This window comes from Saccopteryx bilineata, chromosome 9 (genome assembly GCF_036850765.1).
Source record: "Saccopteryx bilineata isolate mSacBil1 chromosome 9, mSacBil1_pri_phased_curated, whole genome shotgun sequence".
Classification (NCBI taxonomy): domain Eukaryota; kingdom Metazoa; phylum Chordata; class Mammalia; order Chiroptera; family Emballonuridae; genus Saccopteryx; species Saccopteryx bilineata.
Window position 1 is genome coordinate 45,247,071 of NC_089498.1, and position 22,749 is coordinate 45,269,819.

The 22,749-nt window shown below is 43.4% G+C and overlaps 1 protein-coding gene across 2 annotated transcripts in view; it reads right to left on the reverse strand.

The window, feature by feature from the left end:
- FBXO17 (F-box protein 17) overlaps positions 1-22,749 on the reverse strand; it is a 33,898-nt gene that overhangs the window by 10,075 nt on the left and 1,074 nt on the right. The window lies entirely within an intron of this gene.

The following is a 22,749-nucleotide window of genomic DNA, read 5'->3' on the forward strand; positions in this document are numbered from 1 at the left end:
ATCTGCCATTGTAGATGCCTGTCTCCTTTTCACTTCCCCTCATTTTTTAATGTTAGGCTTAAATCGGCTCTTTCATGTAATTCCACCACCCCTGTAAAACTCAAATTCCCCTCACCCAACTTCTCACCTGGGCTCAAAATGGAACATTCTTATCTCCCACTGTGAAGCTGTAGTTAATTGGCTTGCTATTCTCTCCCTCTTAATGCCTTTCTGTTCTTCATTTTGAAATGTAGCAAAAAGTTTACCTTCCTAGGAATGTCAGGGAAAGCTTGCATTGGGGAGGGATCTGACCATTAGAGTTTAAATCAAAATAGTTTTTTGTGAAAGTCTAGCCATAGGCTCAGAGACGCCATGTCTCAGCTATTTCTGGGAGATTTCTGACCTGTTGACTGTCTTCAGAATTTACCAAGGACACCAGAAAGAAAAAGAACTTGTATTTCTGCAGCACAATTCCCCTCCACCCCACCCCCCACGCTCACTGTCAAGTCAGTGACAAAGGCCACAAACCCTGATATACTAATCTGAGCATGCCCAGGTGCAGGCAACCACATGCCACAAATGTCTGTAGCAACCACTATATCTAATGCTCCCTCTCACAACTCAGGGCTGACACCCTTTGCTGGTCTTAGCCCACTTGCACCCAAGTGCTTTTAAAATAAATAAGCTTTCCTTGGCCCTGGCCAGCTGGGTCAGTGATAGAGCGCTGGCCCAGCGTGTAGATGTCCTAGGTTTGATTCCCAGCCAGGGCACACAGGAGAAGCGCCTATCTGCTTCTCCACCCTTCCCCCTTTCCTTTCTCTATCTCTCTGTCCCTTCCGCAGCCAAGGCTTCATTGGAGCAAAGTTGGCCCAGGCGCTGAGGATGGCTCCATGGCTTCCGCCTCAGGTGCTAGAATGACTCTGATTGCAACCAAGCAACGCCCCAGAGGGGCAGAGCATCACCCCCTAGTGGGCATGCCCGGTGGATCCCAGTCAGGTGCATGCGAGAGTCTGTCTCTGCCTCCCCGCTTCTCACTTCAGAAAATAAATAAATAAGTAAATAAGTAAATAAATAAACTTTCCTTTTGGAACACACTAGACTTGTGTTTTCGGTTCATCCAGTGGTTTCTGCCTTTCACTCAAATCCTCATTTCTTCCTATCATTTACATTCTTTGAACAATCTTTAAAAACATTACTTGCATACACCCTGGTTCCCTGCTACATGTGACCCTGGTTAAATTCAGCCCTCTACCCACCTGTCCTGTGCCTGCACCCACACAGTTTAAAGTGGCTGAAGAACAGTATACAACTCCACTGGCTGGTCTCACTTCAGATTTGTGAACTTGACCCTCAACCCCCTACAGCTGCCCAGCAATTGAATTATGTTTCTCTTATCCATTCACTCTTCCTTTCTATAGATCACTATTTCATATTTTCTCTTCACTCTGGGATTCAAATAATTTAACAACTGGTTCTCTGCCCTAATGACCATTTTAAGTATAAAAAAAGATATATTAAAAGGTATTTTATTATCTCATGCACTTAATACTTAAATAAGAACAATTAAGGTACACAAGATCGATTGAGTTTTAAAATATTAATGAAAAAATATTAAATAATACCTGACAAAAAGAACTATAAAACTATTATTTAAGATATTTCCAATGACAGCTTGTCACCCCCAGTTATTTGGCACTTTTTCTTTTACATTATATGTTTGTTTACTGAAGTAACAAACGTGAGGGAATGAAAATGTAGTATTTCATCAAAGGTATAATGAGTTTTATGAAATGAATAAATATTACAAGCATAGTTCTGTCAAAATTTTTTTCACCTATGGACGGAGTGAACATTACTACGGGTGCTTAGAAAATACGCTGTTGCGCAGATGAATGTTAAAAAAGAGTGAGGAATGTAAATTCGTGATTTCCACATAGGGTGGCTGCCCAGGTGCCCACCTTAGAGAGAACCCTGGTTACAAGTGCCATTTTAACAAACGGTTTGCCGGCCTGACCAAGTGGTGGTGCAGTAGATAGAGCAGCAGCCTGGGACGCAGAGGACCCAGGTTTGAAACTCCGAGGTCTGGCTTGAGCGCAGGCTCACCAGCTTAAACACAGGGTCGCTGGCTTGAGCGTGAGATCATAGACAGGACCCTGTGGTTGCTGGCTTGAGGCCAAGGTTGCTGGATTGAGCAAGGGGTCAGTGGCTCAGATGGAGACCCCCCGGTCAAAGCACATACAAGAAAGCAATCAATGGACAACTAATCTGCCACAACGAACTGATGCTTCTCATCTTTCTCCCTTCCTGTCTGTCCATTCCTGTCTGTCTCTCTCACTAAAGAAAACAAAAACAAAAACCAGTTCATCAAACTCAACAAAAAATTAGGTATCAGTGCACCGCTGAATCCCACCACTGCTTCTCCCCTTTCCCATCACACTTCCTTCCCCTTCTTCACTCTCCCCTTGTCTCTTATTTTTCAGAAAAAAATACAATTAATGAGAAGCTTCCAAAGGCCCCCACTTCCCTATCTATCACCTATCTGCCCTAGGCCCACACATGTCTGCCTTTGTCATCTCCACCCATCCCCTCCTGCCCACACCAAGCCATGGTCTCACAGTTGTCCCCTTTCACTGCACCTTCAGTCCCCCTCTGCCCTGGGCCGTTCTTGTCATCACACACAGTGTCATCTCTCTCATCTAAAAACAAACCCTCTCCTGAAACCATCTCCCTCTCCAGCGATGGTCCCATTTCTTTGCTCCTCTTTATAATAAAATTTCTAAAAAACATCTATACTTGCTGTCTCCATATTTTCTACTTTTCTCTCTTAAACCTTCTCTAATCAGGCTTTGCTCCTCTCCACTGAAACGCAGAAAAGACAGACTCTTAGCATAAGTAACTTTTTTTTTTTTCATTTAATTTTTTTTTTTTTTTAGTTTATTCATTTTTAGAGAGAAGAGAGAGAGGAGAGAGAGGAGAGAGAGAGACTGGGGGGAGGAGCTGGAAGCATCAACTTCCATATGTGCCTTGACCAGGCAAGCCCAGGGTTTCGAACCAGCGACCTCAGCATTTCCAGGTCGACGCTTTATCCACTGCGCCACCACAGGTCAGGCAGCATAAGTAACTTTTAGCAGAATTTACTTTCTCTAAAACAAAGAGACTTTCAGCAGAACTTACTTTTTCTAAAAGACACCCTACCCCTGGCCTTGAGGCTAGTTTCCCAGCCTTGGGATAGTTCTGCGAGGTTGCAGATGTTCTCAGAATGTTCCTTCCTGAATTAATCTTACAGCTAAACATTGTAAAAGAGCTTGTTTCACCGCTTCATTTTACTGCAATGCTTCCCCTCCTCCCCATTCCCCGATCAGTGTGTAATTTTGTCTTTAAAAGCTAACTTCAAACTGCGTTCCAGGCTGCATGATTTGAATGACTTCGGTCTCTGTGCGGTCAGTCGCAGGCTTTAAAATAAAGACTCCTTAATTTGGCTACTTAATTGTGTGGTAAAACATCTGTTTCTTGCTGTTCGGATACAACATCCACCACCCTGAAATGTCAAGGTCACCAATGACCCTGTTGGTGCTGAGCCAATAGTACTGTTCAGTCCTCTGGACACAATGGGGTTATTCCCCCTACACTTGGCTCCAGGCCACCACACCCCTTCCATCTGCGTGGTGGTTTCTAGTCAGCCTCTTTGGCTGTTTGCCCTTCTTCCTCTAAGAGTCAGGGTTCAGCCTTCGAATCTCTGTTCTCCAGCGACACTCACTCCCTTGGGATTGCATCTATTCTGCTCACCTCTCTCACCTGAACCATCTCTCTCCCTGCTTTTCCCCAAATGTCTGTTCCTCACAAGCAGCCAGGTCAGGCAGAACACCTACCTTTAGAAACTAGGGTGTGCTTTGCCTCAGGCAGTTATTAGCTGCATTAAAAATCAGCTGCACCTGACCAGATGGTGGCGCAGTGGATAGAGTGTTGACCTGGGACGCTGAGGTCCCAGGTTTGAAATCCAGAGGTTGCTGACTTGAGCATGGGCTCATCGCCATGACCCCATGGTCCCTGGCTTGAGCCCTAAGGTTGCTGGCTTGAGCCGAAGATCACGGCGGATATGAGAAAGCAATCAATGAACAACTAAAAGTGCCACAACTATAAAAAATAAAATAAAATAAAAGTGCCGCAACTATGAGTTGATGCTTCTCATTTCTCTCCTTTTCTGTCTGGTCTCTCTTGTAAAAAAAAAAAAATAATAATAATAATAAAAATTAGCTGCAATTTATAAGCAAGTTCACCATTTGCCTGGCCTGGATGTGAAATTCCCCTGGTTGGGCGCTTTTTAGGTCACTGACAAGGGGAATTCCAAGCTGGGTGTGGCCCCTGACAGGAGGGCAGTGAAACTTCACCCAGGAGCAAGGACCCTTAAGTGATGTATCCTATGAGCTCTGGGTATATAAAATGCTCGTTTGGGATACTCTTGAGAGACACAAGGTGCCATGTAGCCACTATGTTCATACGGCTGAATGCCCACTGGCTGGGTCATACGGGACATGTAGGGCACAGCACTGTCTGCTACCTGGCGTCTGGGAGCATCTTTAGGAAGGTTATTTTATTGGTTGTCACAGCTATTCAGTTTCCAGGGACCCATGACACTATTATGGTAGACCATTATCTTTCCCAAAAGGCTATAACATATCCTATCTGACATGCTCTTCCTGGACTTGACCACTCTCCATTAAGAAGTGAAGTCCACATCTCTCCCCTTGACATGGGCAGGCCTTGTGACCGCAGAAATGACATTGTTGAAGGGATTTCCCATGTTCTAACACAGGGGTCCCCAAACTTTTTACACAGGGTGCCAGTTCACTGTCCCTCAGACTGTTGGAGGGCTAGACTATAAAAAAAAACTATGGGCCTGACCTGTGGTGGCGCAGTGGATAAAGCATCGACCTGGAAATGCTGAGGTCGCCAGTTCGAAACCCTGCCTGGTCAAGGCACATATGGGAGTTGATGCTTCCAGCTCCTCCCCCCTTCTCTCGCTCTGTCTCTCTCTCCTCTGTCTCTCTCCTCTCTAAAAATGAATAAATAAAAAAAACAAAACAAAAAAAACTATGAACAAATCCCTATGCACACTGCACATATCTTATTTTAAAGTAAAAAAAAAAATGGGAACAAATACAATATTTAAAATAAAGAACAAATAAGTTTAAATCAACAAACTGACCAGTATTTCAATGGGAACTATGCCCCTCTCAATGACCACCAATGAAAGAGATGCCCCTTCCGGAAGTGCGGCGGGGGCCAGATAAATGGCCTCAGGGGACCGCATGCGGCCGGCCCGTGGGCCGTAGTTTGGGGACCCCTGCCTTAACAAAACATACTGCCTGTGCCTGACTCTCTTAGGGCATGTGCCTCGGGAGCCCTGAGTTCCGTGATGTGCTGGTAAGTCGTTAACTACTGGCTCTCCAGCGAGGGAAAGAAGTCTAGGTTTGTAAGTCTGTGATTTCTGTGGCATAAACAGACTGACACTGCTGACTGCAAGCTTCTGACATGAAGTCCTTGAGTGGGGAAGATGAGAGTGGGTGGCGTGGGGTTAGAAAAAGTCTACAATCCATTTGAGCCCATGCAAGCCACTCCAGGACACCACTGCCTGGGTCACCACTTAAGTTTGGCTGCCCTGAAGTCACCATACTGGAGAGACCCCAAGAAGAGAGAAAGAAGTGCCTGGAGAGCCCCAGCTATCTGACTTCCAACCCAGGTGCTAGATATAGGACTGAGTAAGTTTTCAGATGACCCAGTTTCAACCACTGCCTGATGGCAACTGCCCCTGAGAACTGCTTAGCAGAGCCAAGTCACTGCCCATAAAAAATAATAATAAAGGTTATTGTTTAAGTCACTATGCTTTGAGTGGTCTGTTATGGAGCACTAGCTAAATTGCATGATGCTCAAGGACTTACACAGCATGGGACCAGTACCCCACAAAGAACTGGCCTGTTCCCAATGCCAAGAACCCCAAATGAGAAACAGTTGGTGCTGCGTTTGTAGACACACCAAACTGGGTTCAAATCCTCGCTCTACCCACTTCCTATCTGTGTTATTTGGGGCAAAGAAAACAAAACAAGACAAAAAAAAACTTGGCCCTGGTTGGTTTGTTCAGTGGATAAGAGCATCAGCCAGGTGTGCGGACATCCCGGGTTCAATCCCCGGTCAGGGCACACATGAGACATGACCATCTGTTTCTCTTTCCCTCCATCTCCCTGTCTCTCTCTCTTCTCCACTCGCAGCCAGTAGCTTGACTGGTTCAAGCGTCAGCCCCAGGCGCTGATGATAGCTTGGTTGATTTGAACATTGGCTTCAGATGGGGGGTGTGTGTGTGGGGGGGGTTGCCTTGTGGATCCAGAGGTGGGATCCAGCCGGTTCACACTGGTTTAGCAGAACCGATACCTAATTTTTTGTTGAGTTTGGCAATCGGTTGTTAAAATGGCACTTGTAATCAGGGTTCTCTTTAAGGTAGGCGCCTGAACAGCCACTCAATATGAAATCACAAATTTATATTCCTTATTCCGCACAACAGCATATTCTTTTTTTTTTTGTTTTGTTTTGTTTTTGTTTTTGTTTTTTAGAATTTTTTTTTCATTTTTCGAGAGGAGAGAGAGAGAGGAAAGAGAGACAGAGAGAGAGAAGGGGGGAGGAGCAGGAAGCATCAACTCCCATATGTGCCTTGACCAGGCAAGCCCAGGGTTTTGAACCGGCGACCTCAGCATTTCCAGGTCGACGCTTTATCCACTGCGCCACCACAGGTCAGCACAACAGCATATTCTAAGCATCCGTAGTAATGTTCAATCCGTCCATAGGTGAAAAAAATTGACAGAACTATGCTTGTAATATTTATTCATTTCATAAAACTCATTATATTTTTTATGAAATACTACATTCTAATTCCCTCAAGTTTGTTACTTCAGTAAACAAACATATAAAGAGAAAAAGTGCCAAACAACCAGGGGTGACAACTTGTATTTTTTGTCAGGTATTATTTAATATTTTTTCATTAATATTTTTAAACTCTTTCTTATAACATAACCTAGCTTTGTGTACCTTTTATTGTTCTTATTTAAGTATTAAATGCATGAAATAATAAACTACCTTTCAGTATATCTTTTTTTATACTTAAAATGGTCAATAGGGCAGAGAACCAGTTGTTAAAGTATTCGAATCCCGCCACTGGGTGTATCCAGTTGGGGCGCAGGCAGGAGAGTTTGTCTCTCTCCCTCCCCTCCTCTCGCTTTAAAAAAAAACACCTCTTTTGCGTCTAGTAAATGTAATTCAGGAATAGCACATTTTGTGGTTTGTTTGTTTTTTTAAAGATAATGTTTTAGCCCAACTGGTGGCAGCAGAGTGGATAGAGCGTTGACCTGGGATGCTGAGGTTCCAAGTTTGAAACCCCAAGGTTGCCGGCTCGAGCACAGGCTCTCCATCTTGAGTCACCACCTTGAGCATGGGGTCAATGACACGATCCCATCGTCAGTGGCTTGACACCAAAGGTCCCTGGCTTTAAGCCCACGGTCATTGACTTGAGCCCAAGGTCGCTGGCTCGAGCAAGGGGCCACTGGCTTGGCTGGATCTCCACTGGCTTGGCAAGGCAGGTATGAGAAGCATCAGTGAACTAAGGTGCTACAACTACGAGTTGATGCTTCTTATCTCTCTCTCTTCCTGTCTCTACAAAAAAAAAAAAAAATGATGTTTTAAAGTACTGACTACTGTTTTTTTTATTTGATTGCTTTATTTATTTATTTTTTTGTATTTTTTTTTTTGTATTTTTCTGAAGTTGGAAACAGGGAGGCAATCAGACAGACTCTCGCATGCGCCCAGCCGGGATCCACCCGGCACGCCCACTGTGGGTGATGCTCTGCCCATCTGGAGTGTCGCTCTGTTGCAACCAAAGCCATTCTAGCACCTGAGGCAGAGGCCATAGAGCCATCCTCAGTGCCCGGGCCAACTTTGCTCCAATGGAGCCTTGGCTGCGGGAGAGGAAGAGAGAGACAGAGAGGAAGGAGAGGGGGAGGGGTGGAGAAACAGATGGACGCTTCTCCTGTGTGTCCTGGCCGGGAATCGAACCTGGGACTCCTGCACACCAGGCCAACGCTCTGCCACTGAGCCAACCGGCCAGGGCCTCTTTGATTGCTTTTTATAATCAGAAATCTTTTTTAGCCCTGGCCGGTTGGCTCAGCGGTAGAGCGTCGGCCTAGCGTGCGGAGGACCCGGGTTCGATTACCGGCCAGGGCACATAGGAGAAGCGCCCATTTGCTTCTCCACCCCTCCGCCGCGCCTTCCTCTCTGTCTCTCTCTTCCCCTCCCGCAGCCAAGGCTCCATTGGAGCAAAGATGGCCCGGGCGCTGGGGATGGCTCTGTGGCCTCTGCCCCAGGCGCTAGAGTGGCTCTGGTCGCAACATGGCGACACCCAGGAGGGTCGCAACATGGCGACGCCCAGGATGGGCAGAGCATCGCCCCCTGGTGGACAGAGCGTCGCCCCTGGTGGGCGTGCCGGGTGGATCCCGGTCGGGCGCATGCGGGAGTCTGTCTGACTGTCTCTCCCTGTTTCCAGCTTCAGGAAAAAAAAAAAAAAAAAAAAAAAAAAAAAAAATCTTTTTTATTTTTTACTTGTTGCCTGTTTCATGGGGCTAATTCTTTTTTTCCTCTGCTTCAAAAATTGTGAAAAATAGCCTGACCTGTGGTGGCGCAGTGGATAAAGCGTTGACCTGGAAACGCTGAGGTCGCTGGTTCAAAACCCTGGGCTTGCCTGGTCAAGGCACATATGGGAGTTGATGCTTCCTGCTCCTCCATCCCCCTTCTCTCTCTCTCTAAAAATTAATTAAAATTGTGAAAAATAAATTAAAAATAAAAATTGTGGCTAAGTTCTCATAACATAAAATTTACCATCTTGACCATCTTTAAGTGTACAGTGCAATGGTATTAAATATATTTATAATGTGTGCTACCTTCACCACCATCCATCTCCAGAACTCTTTTCATCTTTTGAAACAACAATTCTCCATTTACCCCTTCTCCTCTGCCCCCAGTAACCACTTGTTCTTTACCTCTAGTTTTGACTAATTCATGACAGATGAATTATACAGTATTTATCCTTTTGTCACTGGCTTATTTCAGTTAGCATGTCCTCAAGGTCCACTCATGCTGTAGCATGTGTTAGATCTCCTTCCTTTTTTTAGATCTCCTTCCTTTTTAAGGCTGAATAATACCCCATTGTATGTGTACCCTATTTTGCTATCTACTTACCTGCTGAAAGATAAGGGTTGTTGCCATGTTTTAGCAATTATGACTACTGGTATTTTTGTTGGTGTATCTCTTTATATCAATTTATTTAAAGCTCTAGAATCTTTTGCATCTTGAGATTGTGATGACTTAATGATTCATCTCATGATGAATATATATATATATATATATATATATATATATATATATATGCTGAGCACCAACAAGCACTTCTCTGCTAAAAGAATTTCAGGCAGCATTCAGACTTCAAACTTGGGCAGCGGTATACTCTTTTAGAGGGTGGCTCTGTGTGCATTCATTCATGAAAATTCATTGGACTATACATTTGTGCACTTTATGTAAAAGGTTTACCAAGAACAATACAATAAAAATGAGATGAGAGTCCATGGAAAGGAACAAAAGATGTCTAAAAACCTCTCCTCAAAGTTATCAAACAAAAGACTATTTTAAAATGAAGAAACCCATAGAAAGTATTTAGTTTCCTTATCTCTCTTCTCAGCAGTTCCTCAAATTGCATAGGGTCAGAGACCTTTTAATGGTGACTGGAAAGTCACACACAAAAATGCGACCATGACTCAGTGAAGACACCATTGACACGGTTTGTTTGTTGGACGTGGTACTTACAATAACCATTATTTTTTTTTTTATGGCTCTGGGGATTGATAGATAACTCAGATATTTATATTTATCAATGTGTTTTTACTTGGTGTGATATTTATACATTTTAGTGCTTGAAATGTTATTTCACCACCTTTTTATTTTCTTGTATGAATTTGGAAGACTGAACAAACTGTTAGTATGGAAAGTAATATGTCACTATTAGGCTAAAAAATACTCATGAGCATTATCATTGTCTCACCATCTTAGGAGTGTTTCTTCACTGTACAATACTTCAACTTTCAGTATGCTTGACAATTTTCATAATAAAGTCATGGGGGTAAAAAGATCCAAAGGGCAAAGATTCAATGCCCATAAACCCTATTAAGGACACTTCTGCAGAGGGCAAGCAGCATCTGAGGGCTTCCAGGACCTGGGCTACTGCTCCCAGCAGAATGCATGGTGGTCAGGAGCTCACACTGTGACAGGAGATGATCTGGGTTCAAATCCTAGTTCTGCCTCTTCTTGGATAGGACGTCTTTCAGGTATGTTGTTGACCCCCAAGTCTTAGTTTTCTTTTCTGTAATATGGGGTTACTTAATGTTCTATCTCAAAGGATTGATAGGAGAATTGAAGGACAAATATCTCTAAGCCTGTCCAGGATTCAAGGAATAAAACCCAATCATAATAAAACAATGGACAGGTTTTAGCTGCTAGAATGAGGATTTGATTATCCAGAAGAATTAGTAACTACCTAACCAGGTGGTGGTACAGTGGATAGAGCATGGCTGGGGAGCTGAGGACCCAGTTTTTGTTTTTTTTTTAACTTTTTTATTTTTTAAAATTAATTAATTAATTTATTTATTCATTTTAGAGATGAGAGAGAGAGACAGAGAGAGAGAGAGAGAGAGAAGGGTGGGAGGAGCTGGAAGCATCAACTCCCATATGTGCTTTGACCAGGCAAGCCCAGGGTTTTGAACCGGCGACCTCAGCATTTCCAGGTCGACGCTTTATCCACTGCGCCGCCACAGGTCAGGCTGAGGACCCAGTTTCAAAACCCTGAGGTCGCCAGCTTGAGCGCAGGATCATCCGGCTCAAGTGTGGGGTCACCAGTTTGAGCATGGGATCATAGACACAACCTCATGGTCGCTGGCTGAAGCCCAAGGTCGCTGGCTTGAGCAATGGGTCACTGGCTTGGCTGGAACCCCTTGACACATATGACACTCATATGTCAAGGCACATATGAGAAAGCAATAAATGAACAACTAAGGTGTCGCAACTATGAGTTGATGGTTCTCTCATGTCTCTCCCTCCTATCTGTCCCTGTCTTTCTCTCTCTAAAAAAAAAAAGAAGAAAAAAAGAATTAGTAACCTACAGTGACATGCCCTTTGTGGATTCACCATGGGGAGAGGGAAAGCAGGAGAGGGGAGTGGGCACCTACACTCTATGCACAGCATTCATGTTGAACTTGAACTCCTTAGGGAAAATAAGTGAGCAAGCCACCAAGCCAATGTCCAACAACACCCCCCGGGTACATATTCACCACAGTAAGCAGGGGTATCTCGGGGGTGGGATTCAGGGCGGCATTTCTGGTCTGTGCGTGCGCACATGCATGTCTTTCCATTTATATTTGCACAGGAGTCCTCAAAAAATAAATTACCTTAAATAATAAATTACCTTTATTGATGTGTAATTTACATCAATAAAATGCACATTTCCGTGTATACTTTGAGTTTTAACAACTGTATACGAGCATGTGATCATCACTGCCAAGGTACAGGCACATTTCTGTCACTCCAAAAGGTTTACAACCCTTTGCCATCAATGCTAACCCCCACCCCATGACAACAACTAATATGCTTTCTGTCACTATAAATTCGATTTTCTTTGCTAGAATTTCAAATAAATAGAATCATATGGTGTGCCAGTATTGATTTACTACCTCACAGCGGCCAAGTTGCTAAACTGGAGTTTGGCCCTTTCAATCTTCTTCCTTTGCAGGCTGATGTGATGTTAACTATTTCCAGTAGAGGGAGCCAGAGAGACGTGGCTGGAAGGAAGGGTTTTGCTTCCGTCTGGAAGACTAGGGCACCCCAGGGCAAGCAGTCTCTCCCGCCCAATCCTGCCCTGTGCATGCTTTTTCAGTGGCCACCAGTCAGCAGCACCCTGCCCGCAGCCAGCACCTTCCCCTTAGCACCCATCTCAGGTGGTTTCCTAGTCAAGTGCCTCTGATGAGACACTTCCTAGTGAACTGCTTTTTTCTAGCACCCTAGAAAATGGACTTCTGGCAAGTTCCAGAGGGTGGATTTCCAGGAGGTCCCACATGTGCAGCACCATAGGGACTCTTTTGCCCTTTAATGAGTCAAGGCCAAGTGTTTTCCAATGAGATCAGGGTCCCTGGGACTGTCAAGGACAGCATGGGACTGTCATCATTTTTGAGATCCTAGGGTTAGTGGCAGCTCCTTTTATCTATTTCTATATTCTTTAGCATTCTCTTTATTTCTTAGTAGCCAAGCCCTCTTACTATGATCCACTGCTCTAATTCATAATTCTGTATATTAAGCACTCTCTCTTCAAATTACTATGTGGGTTCAGTCTCCTGACTGGACTGTGACCGATGAATATAGTATATGTTCCCTGTGTCTTCTTTCCTTCAGCATAATGTCTGCATGATTCAGTCAGCGGTCCATTCCTCCTTTATCCTTTTATTTATTAATTTTTAGAGAGAAAGAAGAGAGAGAGAGAGAAAGAAAGAGAAGTGGGGGAGGAGCAGGAAGCATCAACTTCCATATGTGCCTTGACCAGGCAAGCGCGGGGTTTCAAACTGGCGACCTCAGCATTCCAGGTTGATGCTTTATCCACTGCGCCACCACAGGTCAGGCTGGTCCATTCCTTCTTATTGCTGAGGAATATTCCATTGAACATATGAACCACAGTTTGTTTATCCACCCATTGTGATAGACATTTGGGCTGTTTCCAGTTTGGGGTGATTACAAATAAAGCTGCTATGAACATTCATGTACAACTGTTTATGAGGACATATGTTTTCCTTTCTCATGAGAAAATGCCTGGGAGTGGAATTCTTGGATCACAAGGTGTGTATTTCACTTTACAAAAGAAAACTCCAATAGTGTTTCCAGCCTGACTGCCATTTGCGTTCTCATCAACAATGTATGAGAGTTGCCATTGTCAACACCTGGCATTGTCAATCTTTTTAATTTGAGACAGAATGGCTCCCTTTCCATGCCTTTGGGAGGTTTTCCTCTACCTGACATTCTCCCTTATCACTTTAACTCTTTGTTCTTGAACTGTATAGTGCCTGTATTGTTTCTAACCTGCAACAAATGGTTATAAAAAAATCATCAATACGATTAAAATCCTTTGCTCTTTAGAATTATTTGCATGTTCAAAGAGTCAATGTGTCTTCCCCTCAAGAAGGCAGAAAGAGCTACTGATAATCAGGGCTTGCACTGGCCTACATGAACCTTTGGGTAGATTTTTTTTAAAAGGCAGCCCTTCTGAGTGAATGCAACCCTGGGATCCCAGGGCCTAGCGGACAGAGCAAGGCCTCGATGATCTGAGCCTCCCCTTCAATGGCCAGCCCTGGCTAGTCTTGTAATAATAATAGCTCCTAAGTGTTTGGTCCTGTGCTGGATGCTCTTAAAACAGTATCCCAGAAATCCCAAGTTCAATTGCCTACAAGAGATAGCGGTATTTTTAAAATATAATATATAATGAAAGAAAGACAGACAGGAAGGGAAAGAGATAAGAAACATAAATTCTTTGTTGTGGCTCCTTAGTTGGTTCATTGATTGCTTTCTCATATGTGCCTTGACCAGGGGGCTCCAGCTGAGCCAGTGACCGCTTGCTCAAGCCAGCGACCTTGGGATTCAAGCGACCTTTGGGCTCAAGTCAGCGACACTGCACTTGAGCTGGTGACCCTGCACTTAAGCTGGTGAGCCCACGCTCAAGCCAGATGAGCCCATGCTCCAAAGACCTTGGAGTTTCTAACCTGGGTCCTCAGTGTCCCAGGCCCATGCTCTATCCACTGCACACCGCTTGGTCAGGTAAGACAGGCAGTATTCTAAATGAGGCCGACTAGTGGGAGGAACAGGGAGTGCTAGAGACTCTGGCAAAACAGAGAGAAGAGGCCCTGGCCTGTTGGCTCAGTGGTAGAGCGTCGGCCTGGTGTGCGGGGGAACCGGGTTCGATTCCTGGCCAGGGCACATAGGAGAAGCGCCCATTTGCTTCTCCACTCCCCCCCCCTCCTTCCTCTCTGTCTCTCTCTTCCCCTCCCGCAGCCAAGGCTCCATTGGAGCAAAGATGGCCTGGGCACTGGGCATGGCCTCTTGGCCTCTGCCCCAGGCGCTAGAGTGGCTCTGGTTGCGGCAGAGCGATGCCCTGGAGGGGCAGAGCATCGCCCCCTGGTGGGCAGAGCGTCGCCCCTGGTGGGCGTGCCGGGTGGATCCCGGTCGGGCGCATGCGGGAGTCTGTCTGACTGTCTCTCCCCATTTCCAGCTTCAGAGAAATACAAAAACAAACAAACAAACAAACAAACAAACAGAGAGAAGAGCCCACCTGGAGGCTGTGCCAATGCTCATTCTGCCTGATTTACTGCCAGGTACAAAGGAGGGCCCAGTTTGGCCACATCTTCCAGTTTTTCAAAAGAAACTGGAAATCCCAGATTTTATGTAAAAATCACTCAATTTTTATTTATTTATTTTTAATGTTTATTTTATTGATCTTAGAGAGTGGAAAGGAGAGAGTAGGGAAGAGACAGGAATATCTGTTTGTGTATGTGCCCTGACCGGGGATCAAACCAGCAATCTCTGGGCTTTGGGGACAATGCTTCAACCAACCAAGCTGTCCGGCCAGGGCCACTCGATTTTTAAATGTTAGTGATGCATTAAAAAAATTAAAGCATTAGCCTGACCTGTGGTGGTGCAGTGATGGGATGTCGAGCTGGAATGCTGAGGTCACAGGTTCAAAGTCCAACGATTGGCCAGTCAGAGCACATGTGAGAAGCAACTACTGTGAGTTGATGCTTCCCACTCCTCCCTCCCCTCTCTCTAAAATAAATAAATAAATCTTTAAAAATAAAACAAAAAAGTTAAAGGACAGTATGGGCCACATAAGGCATCTGCAGGCCTAGGAATGGACTCAAGTGGTTGTTTGTGACTTCTGGATTATCCTAGTTAATCTTCCCACCAGGAAGAAACTGAGGCCCAGAGAGGTGAAACAACTCACATAAGGTCACACAGCAGGAAGAAGTGGAGTAGGGCTTGGATCTGGGCAGTCTGCTCTCCCTCTCAAACAGCATTCTCTCTATGCACAGCTAAGAAATTAAAAAGCAAAGGAAACTGGAGGAAGAACCATAAAAAAAAAGATGTTGATATATTTTTGAAAGACAGAAAGCAGACAGAAGTGTGGGGGCTACAAAAGAAACTCAAGGGGGGGCATCAATGAAGCCTCGGGGATTCCCAGTGGCTCTGGATCTAGAGCCAAGGGTTCAAGGAGCACTGGTTAGGGTAGGGGTGCAGGTCAGAACAGGGCAAAGTGAGAACAGAGGTTAGTCCACCTTTGAAAAAAACTGCTTATTGGCTCCCTGATTCTTCTCCTTCCTCCCTCATGCTCGGCCACACAGATGTTGGGCTGCTAAACATTCACACACAGAAAAAATTTAAAAAAGCAAAACTAGATGATTGCTGTCTAGAGAAATTGCATGAAGCATCCCAGCAAAGACTGATTCCCTCTGTGCTAACAAGCACTGTCTCCAAACTGTTTTAGTCATCCCTTCAGCTGGAACAAGACACCAGTGTGAAAGCAGGACTGTATTTAAAACAACCCCAAATCTTCTAGCAGTGACTTTAAAAATGCCATCCAACCTGAAAAGGCATAATGATTCTACTTATCTGACTTTATTATTATTATTTTTAGAGAGAGACGGGAAGGGAAAGAAATGAGAAGCATCAACTCATAGTTGTGGTACTTTTAGTTGTTCATTGATTGCTTCTTATATGTTCCTTGATGGGGGGCTCCAGCCAAGTCAGTGACCCTTGCTCAAACCAGCAACCTTGGGTTTCAAGCCAGCAACATTTGGTCTCAAGCCAACGACCATGGGATCATGTTAATGATCCTACGCTCAAGCCAGCAACCCCACACTCAAGCTGGATAAGCCCATGCTCAAGCCAGTGACCTTGGGATTTGGAACCTGGGTCCTCAGTGTCCCAGGTTGACACTCTATTCACTGTGCCACCACTGGTTAGGCTACCTGACATTTTAGAAGAGACAAATTATAGGGTTGGAGAACAGATTGATAGTTGCAAGATGTGAGGGGTGAGTGTAATTATAAAAAGAACTTTTTTTGGAGTGATGGCATATTTATATATCCTGATTGTGGTGGTGGCTACATAAAAAATGAGTTAAATTTCATAGAACTAAAAAAAAAATTATACAACTGTATCACTGCACCCAAGAAGTCAATTTTACTGTATGATAATTTAAAAAATAATAAACACTTTTTAAAATTAAAAAAATGTCACCCAGCTCCTTGTTTGAAAATGTGATTGGACAAGCAAGGATCACCAGATATTTGAAGAAAACTAGCAGCCTGAAAGAGAAATACTAAGGTAAACAGGCAAAGCAAAAGCAAACTGACCCAGAGGAAACAGACAGAGGGCTGAAAGAACTTAAGGGAAAAGGAAAACTCCTAATTAGTACACTCAAGGCCAGCTTCAGGCGTCACGGGCATGGGAGCAGAGCAGTCACACATAACTCCCTCACTTGAAAGGGCTCCAAGATGGTTTTAATATTTTGATGCTGCCAACTTGAAATTCTTAATCATTTTTGAACAAGGGGCTCACCTTCTCAATTTGCATTGGGCCCTGCAGGTTATGGATCTGTCCAGGGTACATTTAGATTTGAGAAGATACTCAAAACAAGAACAGGATACTAGAAAAGGAAGAAGAAAAATTCCAAGAAATAGACTGGATGCATTAGAAGCAGAAAAATGCTTCTCTTAAAAGGAAAACATTAAAGCTATGAGAAACTGCAGGAAAAACAAAAAACTGTTTAAGAAATCATGGTCCAAATATGATACAATGTATACACTAACCTGTATCCCTGTCCTGTCAGCTTGACAAAGTGAGACAGAAAGAAATCCTCTTGACATGGAGGCTAAGGACATTCTCCTTATAGTAGTCCTAGTTATTACTTTTTTTTTTTTAATTTTTTTTTAAAATTCTATTTATTCATTTTTAGAGAGGAGAGAGAGAGGGAGAGAGAGAAACAGAGAGAGAGAAGGGGGGAGGAGCTGGAAGCATCAACTCCCATATGTGCCTTGACCAGGCAAGCCCAGGGTTTTGAACCGGTGACCTCAGCATTTCCAGGTCGACGCTTTATCCACTGCGCCACCACAGGTCAGGCTCTAGTTATTACTTTTTATGGGGAAAAGACTGTCTTTTATACACATATATATATGTGTGTGTGAGTGTATATGTGTGTAATTGACATATAACATTGTATAAATTCAAGGTATATGTGTGATTTGATGCATTAATATTTTGCAACATGATTACTACTATAGCATTAGCTAACATCAATATCCAGTTACATCATTATCATTTCTTTTTTATGGTGACAACATATATGATGTGGTCTTTTCTTTTTCTTTTTTTTTTTACAGAGACAGAGAGAGGGATAGATAGGGATAGAGAGACAGGAATGGAGAGATGAGAAGCATCAATCATCAGTTTTTTATTGTGACACCTTAGTTGTTCATTGATTGCTTTCTCATATGTGCCTTGACCGTGGGACTTTAGCAGACCGAGTAACCCCTTGCTCAAGTCAGCGACCTTGGGTCCAAGCTGGTGAGCTTTTGCTCAAAGCAGTTGAGCCGATGCTCAAGGTGGCGACCTCGGGGTCTGGAACCTGGGTCTTGAACCTGGGTCCTCCAGCATCCCAGTGTTACACTCTATCCACTGTACCACCGCCTGGTCAGGCTATGATTTGGTCTTTTCAACAAATGGTACTAGGAAGTCTATATGCCAAAGGGTGAATTTAGGCCTTTACCTCATACCATCCATAAATATCAGTTCAAAATGAATCACAGACCTAAATATAAGGGTTAAAACTCTTTAAAATATTTTAGAAGAGACCAGGAGAAAAAAAATCTCATGATTTTAGGTTAGGCAAAAATATATAATTTGTAAAAGAAAAACATGAATTAAACATCATCAAAATGGAAAACTTTTGCACTTCAAAAAATAAGAAAATGAAAAGAAACTATAGATTGGCAGAAAATATTTGTAAATCATATATCTGATAGAGGTCTTGTACCTAGAATATAAAAAGAACACTTAAAATTCAATAATAAGACAAACAAACCAATTAAAAATGGACAAGGATTTGAACAGACATTTCACCAAAGATATACAGATGACTAATAAGCACATGAAAAGATGCTCCACATCATTAGTCATTAAGGAAATGCAAATTAAAATAAAAATGAAACACCAATTCATGCCCACTTAGCATGGCTAATGTTCAAAAGATTGGTGAGGCCCTGGCATGGTAGCTTAATTGGTTAGAGCATCACCCTGATATGCCAAGGTTGCAGGTTCGATCCCCAGTCAGGGCACATACAAAAATCAATGAATGCATAAATAAGTGAAGCAACAAATCAGTGTTTCTCTCTTTCTCTTTTCCTTCTTCTCTCTCTAAAATCAATTTAAAAAAAAAAGATTGGTGAGGACAGTTAAAACTAAAACCCTCACACATTGCTGGCAGGAATGTAAAATGGATACAACCACAGCCACTTTGGAAAACAAGCAGTTATTTTAAAAGTTGAACATTGACCCTGGCTGGTTAGCTCAGTTAGTTAAGAGTGTTCGCAAAACAACAAGGTTGCGGGGTTTGATTCCCAGTCAGGGCACACATGGGAAGCAACCAATGAATGCACAGAGTGGAACAACAAATGAATGCTTCCCATCCCTCTTCCCTCTCTCTGCCTCCCTTTCTCTCAGAGGGCCATCCCCACATGAAGGTTGCCCTTCCGATTCCCAGGTCAGGGCACATACAGGAGCAGCTCAATGTTCCTGTCTCTCTCCCTGCCTCCCTAAAAAAAAAAAAAAAAAAAAAGTTGAACATTAAAAAAAACCTGTTAAACATAAACTTACCTTAAAACCCAGCAATTCTACTACTAGACTACCAAAAAGAAATGAAAACTTATGTCCACACACACTTGACTGCAAATGTTCATAGCATAATAAATTTGAAAAAATCTACCACATGTCCATCAATGGATAAATAAAATACAGTCTAGCCATAAAATGGAATATTATTGTTCAATCATATAAGAAATAAAGTACTGGTACATATTATATAAATGAACCCGCAAACAGTATACATGCTAAGGTAAAGAAGCCACATTCTGTATGATGCACTTATATGAACTACCAGGAAAGGACATATCTAAAGATACAGGAAGTAGATTAGTAGTTGCCTGGGGCTGAGCATGGGAACACAGAGTGACAACAAATAGGCAAGAGCGATATTTGGGAGGTGATAGAAATGCTCCCAAACTGTGGTGATGGCAGCACAATTCTGTAAATTCATTAAAAATCACTGAATTGTACAATTAAAAGGGCTGAATTTCATTGTATGTAAATTATACCCCAATAAAGCTGTTCAAAAAACCCTCAGCGCCTGACCAGGCGGTGGCACAGTGGATAGAGCGTTGGACTGGGATGCAGAGGACCCAGGTTCGAGACCCCGAGGTCACCAGCTTGAGTGCGGGCTCATCTGGTTTGAGCAAAAGCCCACCAGCTTGAACCCAAGATCGCTGGCTCCAGCAAGGGGCTTCTTGGTCTGCTGAAGGCTCGCGGTCAAGGCACATATGAGAAAGCAATCAATGAACAACTAAGGTGTTGCAACACGCAATGAAAAACTAATGATTGATGCTTCTCATCTCTCTCCATTCCTGTCTGTCTGTCCTTGTCTATCCCTCTCTCTGACTCACTCTCTGTCTCTGTAAAAAATAAATAGAAAGAAAAAATTCATTAAAAAAAAACAACCCTCAGCAAGTTTTACAGTTAAAGCATGGAAGACTGACATATAGTAACAGAACAGACTGTAGATGTTACCAACCTTGACAGGGTGCAAATAACTGCACAATTGACAAAAGACCGGAAATGAGAGGTGGGGAAGGGGGAGAGAAGAAGCCAAGATGCTGAGCTCACCTACTTTATATCATCATGGGAATCAAAAGCTGCCAGTAAGTAGAAGTGAAACATAAAATTTAAAGTTATAAAGTTAAATAAAGAAATGATCTAAAAAATGTACAATTATTAAAAATTGGTTAGTGATGAAGCAGGGAAAGAGGCAGTGGGCTAAACACCATCTTTCATAACAGACAGTAATGGAGGGTTTGAAATTTCTGTTTTTCTGTCATTTCCGTCACCACCGTCTCATTACCTGCTGCCCTCTGAGTCACAGTGTGGGTGAAGAGGAGGCAAAGTTACTTTGGCTTTTTTGGTATATTCTAATTTAAGTGTAATGAACATCATGTGTAATGAAGATCAAGGCCTGCCCTGGACAAATGTTAGTTGCCATTGTGACACTGTTACTATGATTAGCAGTTAAGGGCCAGCTATGGGGTTGGAGTCCCTGCCGGCATTTCCATGTGTGGGATCATGCTGCTGCTGGAACCTTGACTAGAGCAAAGCGGGCTAAGGGGAGAGGTGCTTAGGAAGTAACGGGCTGAGACAGTGCAAAACACAAAACTGCACCAGTGGCAAGACAGAGCCATCAGAGGAATTTTGAAAAGCACATGCCAAGTCCAAAATCCATGTCTAAAAAAAAAACAAGTAGAAGGAAGCACGCTACAGTAGTTAGGATAGTAACAAGCAGTTATTCTCAGGTGAACAGATTGAGGTAAAGAAAATTCCTTCACAAAATATGAACAGCTGTTAACTGCACACTGACTCTGCTCAAGGCACATGGTAAGTGCTTAAAAGAATCTCACAGAAGCCACACAAACCACCCCAAGAGGGGAAACTGAGGCTTGGAAGAGGGACTCAGCAGACCCAAAGTCACCAGACAAGGAAGTGGCAGAATCAGGATTTGAACCTTGATGTGGAGGACTGGGTTTGTGCCACTGTGCACATATCTTCATCTCTTTCTTCGTTGCTAAATTGTCTTTATTTTCCCAATTTATTTTCCATAAACATTTCATCACATAGAGAAGCTGAAAGAATATGAAAATGAACATCCATTTTGCCATATTTGCTTTCTCTCTTTCTTTTGATGACCTTTGAAATACTTCCACATGCATCTTCTACAAAAAAATAAGGGCATTCTACAGGTCTGCACTGTGACCCCACCTAACAGCACTAACGGAAATACATTCTGCCTCCTCATACCCAGCCTATGAACCATTTTTTTCCCACTGTCCCAAGGTTTTTGCTTCTTCCTAACAAGGTCCAGGCCTCACAGAGGATTGGGATGGTTTCATCCCCTTAATCCCTTCTAATCTAAAACACTGCCCTGCCAGCTCAGGCCAGGTAGTTCAGTTGGTTGCAGTGGTAGTCAACCTGGTCCCTACTGCCCACTAGTGGGCGTTCCAGCTTTCATGGTGGGCAGTAGAGGAGCAAACAAAGTATAAATAAAAAGATAGATTTAACTATAGTAAGTTGTTTTATAAAGATTTATTCTGCCAAATTTAGCGAAAATCTGACATAAAGTACTTGGTAAGTAATTATTATTATATGCTTTAATTTGCTGTAACTCTGCTTTATAAATTTTATAAAGTAAAGTTACTTCCCTACTTTATAAATCACCATTACTGTGGAACCGGTGGGTGGTTAGAAAATTTTACTACTAACAGAGGTACAAAAGTGGGTGGTAGGTATAAAAAGATTGACTACCCCTGGGTTAGAGCACCATCCAGATACACTAAGACTGAGGGTTTGATCCTGGGTCAGGGCACAAAATAATCAATCAATCAATCAATGCATAAATAAGTAGAATAACAAATCAATGTTTCTCTCTCCCTCTCTAAAATCAATCAATCAATAAAAAAATGTTAAAAATAAAATTAAACACTGCCCTGCCTTTTCCATTTTCCTCTCCCCCCCCCCCCCATTTTTCTGAAGCTGGAAACGGAGAGACAGTCAGACAGACTCCCGCATGCGCCAACCGGCACCCACCGGCACGCCCACCAGGGGCGACGCTCTGCCTACCAGGGGGCGATGCTCTGCCCATCCTGGGCGTCGCCATGTTGCGACCAGAGCCACTCTAGCGCCTGAGGCAGAGGCCACAGAGCCATCCCCAGGGCGCGAGCCATCTTTGCTCCAATGGAGCCTTGGCTGCGGGAGGGGAAGAGAGAGACAGAGAGGAAAGCTCGGCGGAGGGGTGGAGAAGCAAATGGGTGCTTCTCCTGTGTGCCCTGGCTGGGAATCGAACCCGGGTCCTCCGCACGCTAGGCCGACGCTCTACCGCTGAGCCAACCGGCCAGGGGCCTCCATTTTCCTCTTAAAGAGATTAAATTATTTTTACCAGCAAAAAAGTCAGACTTACTTCTATTTGACTTGTTAACCATACGTCTAAGTTGACTGTATAAAAGAGTGTTTAAATAAATATACAATTTTTATTTAAAAAATATTTTTTAAGCAGACTCCTCAGTCAGGCCTCAAAAAAATTGGAGTCAATAGATCCTATATATATATTTAATAGAACAAGACATACCAGTTTAGAAATTATTTTGTTACAAAAATAACCAATAGAGAAACTAAGTAATGCTGTGATTTTACAGGGGGTTGGGGGAGGGGATTGTGCAGGAGTGAATGCTGTTCCCATCCGTTTTTAGCAAGGGATTAGTAAACATTGCCTAAAAGCAGATA